The sequence below is a fragment of the Mesoplodon bidens genome, assembly GCF_964165515.1.
Source record: "Mesoplodon bidens genome assembly, chromosome: 10".
NCBI lineage: Eukaryota > Metazoa > Chordata > Mammalia > Artiodactyla > Ziphiidae > Mesoplodon > Mesoplodon bidens.
In genome coordinates, this window is record NC_138172.1 from 43985790 (window position 1) to 43994176 (window position 8387).

Genomic DNA, 8387 nt, shown 5'->3' on the forward strand with positions numbered 1-8387 from the left:
ACAAGCTTGGACTCGGGAACAGGGTGAAGGATGCTTTAACTAACCTTGTTGTGGTAAATATTTTGCAACGTATACGTGTATCAAATCATCACATAGTACAGAATAACTTACACATTAACACTTAAACTTACATATTATATGTCAATTATATTCAGTAAAGCTGGAAATAAATACTGGGAAAAAATTTTTAAACAAACAGAGAAAATGTGCCTGTCATTCTTCTCCAGGAGTCTCATTTGGGTTGAATTATTTATAAATCTCAGTAGAATTAGGCAGAAGTCGTACAGGCTCATTTGCAAATTGAAGCAAAAGTGTCCCTTTATTCCAAAACAAGTCTTCGTTTGCAGGCTAACTCTTCAGTAGTGTTTGGTAACCACCCCTATTCTGTATTGCACTTTTGTACGTATGCCACGCATGACTCACCACCCTGACTCACTTGTTTGCTCACTCACTTATGGGTATTTATTAAGCACCTCCTGCATGCCATACCCTGTGCATAGGGCTGGTTGCTTGTGACATAAAGATGAACAGGGCAGGGTCTCTACCCGATCCCTCCACAGTTTCGATCTCAGTTCGGCTTCCAAACTTCAAGGTTGCAAAAAGAGACAGCTCAGGGAACATTGAGCAATCAGCAATTATCAGAAGGACAGGGGAGTGGTCTGTCTTGCCTCTGTCCACCAAGCACTGTCTTCTGCCTCCTTGTGTCTCCGCCTCTCCCCAGCATTCCCCAAGGCCCAGAGCTTCAGGCTGGGCAGGCAGTCAGCACGGGCCTAGAGGACAGCCTTTGGCTATGGGAGTCCCCTTGATTTTACTCAAAGCACATGGCTTTGTTGACAAAAAAATCTGCAGCAGTTGCATTCTTGGGAGGGAGTGGTATGTGCAGGTGAAACTGGCAAGGCTTTGTGTTACAGTTCTGTGAAGAACCTGCAGACCCACAATGATCTTGAGTCACATTGTCACGGTTCAAATCCTGACCCTGCCACTCAAGCCTCGGTCAAGTTATTTCTCTGAGCCTGAGTTTCCTTATTGTAAAAAATCAGGCTAATAATCCATGTGGCAAGGATGGTGTGAGGATTAGCAATGACACATGTAAAGCACATCATACGGAGCTTGGAATATTGTGGGCTCTCAGGAAATGAAGAATTACTACTCAAGGCAAGAAGGTCCCAAACAGGGTAATAAAAATCTGCATTCTGGGGATACATGGAGGAAGCGACACTCTCTTTCTAAGAGGTCTTGGTGAAGCATTCACCTGGGAGGACAGGCCAGAAGGACCAAGCTGTACAGAGTCGAGAGGATGGGTTATGGGCCTCACACACTGGGGGGTCGCTCAATGCACCCCCTTCTCCTGGGGTCTCCAGGGCTTTGATGACAGGCAACTGCCTGTCCCCTTAGAACCCTCTTCACTCTCTGTGGTCCTGTTCCATCCCAGATGCTCCCTCGGTAAGGATTCTTGAGTGACGGTGGGAAGGGAGGGACTTAAAGGATCTGGGCCTGTGCTGGATGAGTCTTTGGAGGGATACAGAAGGCAGGGTTAGTTCTGGATCAGCTGCTGTCAAGAAGCAGGGGAATTCAGTGACTGGGAATCTAGTAACTTTTGCCTGGGTGGTGGGAGTATTGAAATGGGCTAGAGCTGTCCCTGGTAACGGGGCAGCAATCACCAGTGTTGGTCCAGGTGTGTATGTGGGAGGGTGGGGCTAGTCTTTTTGTTGTTGTGGAGTGGCCCTGTCTGAGTATCTGTGATGTTCAGGTGGGAGCTTAACAGTCAGGCGGCCAACAGGGGGGTTTCCCTCTTTTCCTGTATTAGGGAATCTGATATGGTCGAGCCCACAGAATGGGGACGATAAGAAGGATGACCATGACTGCATGTGCAGCTCAGGCCACGGTTTACAAAGCTCTCCCATAGGCACCACCTCCCTTGAAGGGTAGGAAACTGAGGCCCAAGGAGGTTAGAGTAACTCCAGGCCACTCAGCTGGTAGGATGAGTGGAGTAGGCAGGAAGTCCACCCCAAGTCAAAAATGTACATACATGCAGTGTCTGGCTGTTTCTCTGCAGGTTCCCGAACCCAAAGCAGATGCCTCTGGGCAGACTCAGGGTCGACGACCATCACTCCTTCCTAAAGGGCTTTCGTCCTGGCCCTGAGAGAAAAGCAGGTGAGGGGGGAACAGGGAATAGAGGGGTTGTTGATGGTGGGGTTGGTGAACCATTCCCTCAGTGGAAGCTTTGAGGCTCCCCTTTGTGGTTGTCACATGAACTGCTGGCCCAGGCCTGGCTGAGGCCGGTGTGGGCAGCAAGGTCCCCTCCAGGGCCCCAAGTCAGGCAGGCCCTGTGCCAGGCACACCATAGTCAGGGGCTCAATTGACCCTCAATCCGTTGGCCTGCGAGCTGGATGTTCTCAGCCCATCATAGAGATGATAAAACAGAGCCGAAGTCAGAGTTTACCCAGGAAAAGAGTGCTGAAGCTGGGCATTTAGGCCTCGCCTCGTCCAGTGATGGAGCTACGGGTATCACACAGACTCCCCTTCCCAATTCTCAATTTGTAAAGGCTGTTTAAACTCAGACCCCCAGCTAGGCTGTGGGACTAAGAAGGAATTTTTGGACTTGATAAAGGGCTTCCCAGTTTTATAAAGTGTTTTCACATTCTTTATTTCTTGTAGGCCTCGCAGAACCCTATAAAGCAGGTTCATGAGGCATGATTACCTCCACTTTATAACCAAGAAAACAGGTGCAGAGATAACAACAGGTAAAACATAATAATCATCATCCTAGTTATTAATGTTTACCATGTGCCAAGCTCTGTGCTAAGTGTTTTGCAATTGTTACCTTGTTTAATACTCGAACAACACTGATACTGTTCCCATTTTACAGAAAGGATGTGAAGGCACAGAAATGGGCACAGTTCAGGACCTAGAGCTGCAGTCTGACTTCGGAATCCGAGCTCTTCCTTACCACACCGTACTGACACTTGTGACTCACCATGGACCACAGGTCTGGTAAAAGATGGACAAGAACTGGATTCTGCCTTCTCTGATGCCCTGGGCAGTGTTCTTTCTACCACATCACACTGGCTCTGTTGTCCTCTTTCGCATCTGAAGGTAATAATACAGGTGAAAACTTAAAAAAAAAAAAAAAAAGAGAGGAAGACCAGTTACACTCAGTTCTTTGAGGAGAAAAAAAAGCATTGGCAAGATGAATGAGAGTATGATGAACTGGGAGATTGGGATTGACCTATATACACTAATGTGTATAAAATGGATCACTAATAAGAACCTGCTGTATAAAAAAATAAATTAAATTAAATTAAAAAAAAGAGATGAATGAGGGTAGACTCAGGGCACTGGGGAGGGGTGTTTGATGGGTACACTGCCAGAGGGGAGGTCTGGGCTGTGCTCCAGGCCAAGCTCACGACTTAGCCTGGTTGTATCTCCCTGGGGTAGGGAGCACCCTGTTTGTAATTCCACACTAGTTGCTGTAAGTGCTGTCTGTCTCCCTGAGTATTCTTCTAAAACTTCTCTGTGCCAGTGGGCTGGTCTATCTGGGGAGCCATGGTTTCAAAATTGAAGTGTCTAGAGCTTCACTGTCCAATGCAGTGGTCACAGGCCACATGTGGCTGTGGAGCACTGGTGATGTGGCTAGTCTCAACTGCACTGTCATGTAAGTATAAAGTATTTACCAGATTTTTTTAAGACTCAGCATAAAAAAAAGAATGTACCATATCTCATTCATAATGTTTATATTAATTACATGTTGAAATGATAATTTATTTATTATTATTATTTTTTTATGGTACGCGGGCCTCTCACTGTTGTGGCCTCTCCCGTTGCAGAGCACAGGCTCCGGACGCGCAGGCTCAGTGGCCATGGCTCACGGGCCCAGCGGCTCCGCAGCATGTGGCATCTTCCCGGACCGGGGCACGAACCCATGTCCCCTGCATCGGCAGGCGGACTCTCAACCACTGCGCCACCAGGGAAGCCCCAATGATAATATTTTAGAGGTACTGGGTTTAATAAAATATTTTGTTAACATTAATTTTACCTGTTTCTCTTTACTTTTAAAATCACTACTAGAAAATTATGTGTGTGGCTCTTGCTGTTGGACACTACTGGAAGACATTGACCTAAAGCTTTTGGTCCTGGTGAATGTGCTTATGACATCTGTCGGAAGCCAGACACTCCTCAGAGCTGTCCAACAGGGAAGGCCCGTTTGTCCCACCCTCTGTGAGGTGTTGGAGGCTGCCAGGGGTGGATGGGGGTGGGGGAGAGGTGACCTTAAGGCTCTGTCTCTCTGCCAAATGGGCAAAGGGTAAAGTTCCTGCAGCCCAGTGGCCGGAGAACAGAGGAGCGGCGTGTTTTCTGTGTGAACCACCCTTCTTAGTTGGCAGGATCCCTTGGTTTACACTCATGTTACAGTATACTCCAGCAGCGATGAACTCATTTCAGTTCCTAAGATTCTAAGCTTTTTCTGGCCTTGGCCCCTTCCTCCCCTCCCCTCCCTCCCCTCCCCTCCCTACTTGGCTGTCTCTTTAGATGGCAAGTGGGTTCTACACAGAGACCCCCTGACCCGCTCAGCTGCATTAGGTTTCCCCACTGCGTCAATTCTCTCAGTCCTTTATTTCCTCTTCACAGGACCGGTCCCACTTCACCACCACCCTCTTGGACATGGAGTGTGTTTGATGTCTGTCTGCTCATTAAACAGAAGCATAATGAGGGCAGGGACTGTGTCCGTCCACTCCTATGTCCTGGTGCCAACATGTTCGCCTTATAACAGGGAAGAGCAAATCTGACTCCATATCAGATGTTTCTTTTACTTTAACCTTTGTATTCTATTGCTTTTGCTTCTGGTTAAGAATGTTGCCTATAGCCTGAGATACATAGGATAGCCAGTTCTCAAGGCTCTGACCTTTAAAGATATAACACTTTGCCATCCCTATAGAGATAAAAAGTTTCAGAACAGAGAATGACATTTGTCTTGTTGGAGGTTTACAGGAACATTTTGACCTGACCTACATGGACAGCTGCACATTTACCTTGTCGTCATTTCCTGTGGCAGCTCCCGAGGGAGCCGTGGTCACCCTCAGGCTATGGAGCACAACCCCAGCTTGGGAGGGGGCAGCCACTGCCCAAGGTCACCACGTAGTGAGTGCCTGAGGGAAGCCGGGCCTGGGGGGGTTGCGGTTCCCACACCTGGGGCCTTCCTCCTCACTGAGGGCGCCCCCCCTTCCTGTGTCGCTCTCAGAGGGGCCATGGTCACCCAGTCAAGCCCAGCTTGACCCTGTTCTTTGGGAGATCCCACGCTTCTTGGGATGTGGTATCCAAGCCCTAAAACTCTCAAAGTGTTTGTGCTCATCTTGAGGACCCCCTGCAGGGCCAAGGGGAGACAACCCAGGGGGCCAGGCGGCTGGTGGGTGCAGGCACTGGGTGCAGGGGTGGGGGGCACTGGACCTCAAGCTTGGGGCTCTTTCCCACCAGGTGGAAGAGTGGGAGCAGGAAGCAGTTCTGCTCAGAAGGCTCCAGAAGCCGGGCAAGGCTGGGTGGACTCAGCAGTCACCCAGCAGGTGTCACCCTCCCTCCTCTCCAGGCCGAGACCTGGGGGCCTGCACCCTGTTCTGAGGCACTGCTCACCTCACCTCTCAGGGGGAAGAAGCCAGTGAGGAGAGCACTCAGGTGCAGAGACAGACAGACAGACGGACTGGCAGAAAATAAGTTTGACAGGCAGGAGCAAGAGTGAGCGAAAGCCAGGCTTCAGGAGAGAAAATGCTTGCCTTGAAAGGACTTCTGCTAGAGAAAGGCTGAAAGGGATGTTCTGAGGGAACATTTCAGAAGAACAGCTGAATCCATTCACCGAGCACCCTTCCTGCCCCCGCACGATCAGGAGCCCTTTGCAGGCAGACCTGAAGTCACGCACCTCTTTTAACGCAATGGATGCACACCTCAAGCCCTGCTTTGCTAGGCTTCTGCCTCGCACCAAAACTCACAGAGCCGACGGTGACATTGACTCATCGAGTTTGCCAAAGACAAGGAAAATGGTAAAGCACAAGAGCAGACAAGGAATCTGCTGAAGACGGGGAAGCAGAGATCCGATGAGGGAGGAGGGACACAGAAGTTAAAAGCCCCAGTGGGGAGGAAAAAGCTGAGGCCATGAGGTCCACTAGGCCACTCTCCAGGGCCCTAGGGAACATCCAGGGCAAGGGGCAAGGCAGCTGGACAAGGGGGCCAAGACTCAATCCTGTACTGAATGGATTTTTCGCCAGAGGGCCCCATGGAAAAGCTGCCTGAATAGCTTTGAGAGTCCTTGAATTCAGCTGTGCACCTAGGACCCCCATCCCAAGGGTGGTCGTTGGACACACCACACTGTGGGTGACCAGAATCCAGAAGGATACCTGCTCAGGTGACACCTGGGCTGGAGAAACAGTCAGGCAGACCTTCAGAAAGGCAGGCAGCTGGCACACAGAGGATTCATGAAACTGGTCATTCTTCTCTGTCTTTATTTACAGCTGCTTTTCCCCTGACTCTCCGTTTGTTGGGTAACCGATTCTGAACAATTCATATGGGGCACACAGTCTGACACTGGGGCTCATGGATGATGTCATTAGGAGCCTCACTGTGACCAAAGGGCACACACTGCATCTTCCCTGCACAGTGAGTCAGAGCCATAGGTAAGTTGACCGTCCGTGGCATGGACAGCTATTTTCGAAACACTTTCGAGTCATTCTTTCAACCCTCCCTCTAACTGTGTGTGAGAAGCAGGGCTGGCTGGCTGGAGGGCTAAGCCCGTGCATGTATGCCTGTTTCCCACTCAGCATGATGAAACGGAGGGACCACATCCTCCCTAGGACCTCTCCAGGCTATACACCTATTGTGCTTGCCTGCTGTTTGCCTGACCACCCAGTTCTAGCAGGTTTATCAAATTCTCTTGTAGATACACTACATGGAACCCTGAGCTGGGGCTGGGGCCGGGGAGTGCAGAACTTTGAATCCCAGAGATTCAGTCTGGAGGCTTTCCAGAGACACATCTTTGTCAAATTCTGGGAGGGATGAAAGACAGTGGGCCGAGGAAAAGAAAGAAGAGGTAGAGAAAAAAAAATGAGAAAGAAAGAGAATTTCCAGGTAATATAGGCAATGAGAAAGTCTAGGGGCACCCTCCTGGTACAGAACACCTAAGATGCTGGATAATTATTTAACAACACCTTTTAAAATAAATGACTGGGGGACTTCCCTGGTGGTCCAGTGATTAAGACTGCGCTCCCACTGCAGCGGGTGCAGATTCAATCCCTGGTCGGGGAACTAAGATCCCACATGCCACACGGCGCGGCAAAATAAAATAGAGTAGAATAGAATAGGATACAATACAATACAATACAATACAGTAAAATAAAATAAAATATATAATACTGATGCGGCAGAAAAGCAAGGGAAAATCTCAGAGCCTGGGATGCAAATCCAGAAAGGTTAGGGCAGCTGGAGCCTTCGTCGCCCTGGGCACCCTGTGGTGCCTCGGGCCAGGAGCCTGGTCTTCATGGGTTGTGCCTCTGCAGCAAGGAGGATGGAGACAAAGTCTGGGCTGCGAAGGGTGGGAGCCTTGTCTGAGGCCCACACAAAGCAGGATTCCACAAAGGGCAGCCCCCTCAATGCCTGTCTTAGCTCTGTCCCCAGAAAGCAGAGGCTGAGGCAAAGCCTGTGTAGCAATGCCGTATTGGGATATATGAGTCAAGGGAAAAAGTGAAGGAAAAAGGAAAGTGAGGCTGGGAGAGGATAAGCAGTATAAAGTGGTTTGTTCCTGAGCTGGCCACAGCTTCACAGAAATCCAGACAGGAATGTGAATCAGGCAGCGTGGCAGTGTACAGAAAGTACACTGGTCACCAGGTCATGTGGGACCTCTGCCAGAGACCCAGGGAACCTCTGCCTCTTAGAACAGTTACCTGCAGGGACAAAAGGCAAGCAGTTTAATCCTCAACTCTTTGTCTTCTCTTAAGTCTCTTTGGTCCACATTTCCCCTGTGGGGCGTTCACTTCCTTGCATTTCTGGGTTGTGTAACCTGGGCTCTTGGGGCAGCTGCTGGGAAAGACAGACGCGCCATGGATGCAGGCAGGTCAGACGTAGAAGCAGAGCTGTCAAGTCTCCCAGTGCGGTGGACATGACGGAGGCTGCCCTAAAGCCTTCACGTCATCCCTGGGGAGGCTAACACACCAGCAGCACTAGGAACTGAGGCTGGGAAGGCGGAAGCCTAGATTTACAAAGGCAGAGACCGTATGGGCCACCACTGGGGTACTGCGGCTAGGAAGCAGCCAGTGTTCAGAAGGCCAGCAGGGCTGAGCAGTTCTGGGGAGGCACATAAGCTGGGTCCAGTATGGAAACAGCTGGGTCCATAGAGATGGAAACAGATGGTT

General features: G+C 49.9%; 1 long non-coding RNA gene across 1 annotated transcript; it reads left to right on the forward strand.

Annotated features, from left to right (window-relative positions):
- The first annotated feature begins 2084 nt into the window (after positions 1-2084).
- On the forward strand, positions 2085-3338 carry LOC308624089. Its single transcript, XR_014016921.1, has 3 exons — positions 2085-2154; positions 2659-2744; positions 2870-3338. It is a non-coding gene; the product is annotated as an uncharacterized lncRNA (long non-coding RNA).
- The last annotated feature ends 5049 nt before the right edge of the window (positions 3339-8387 follow it).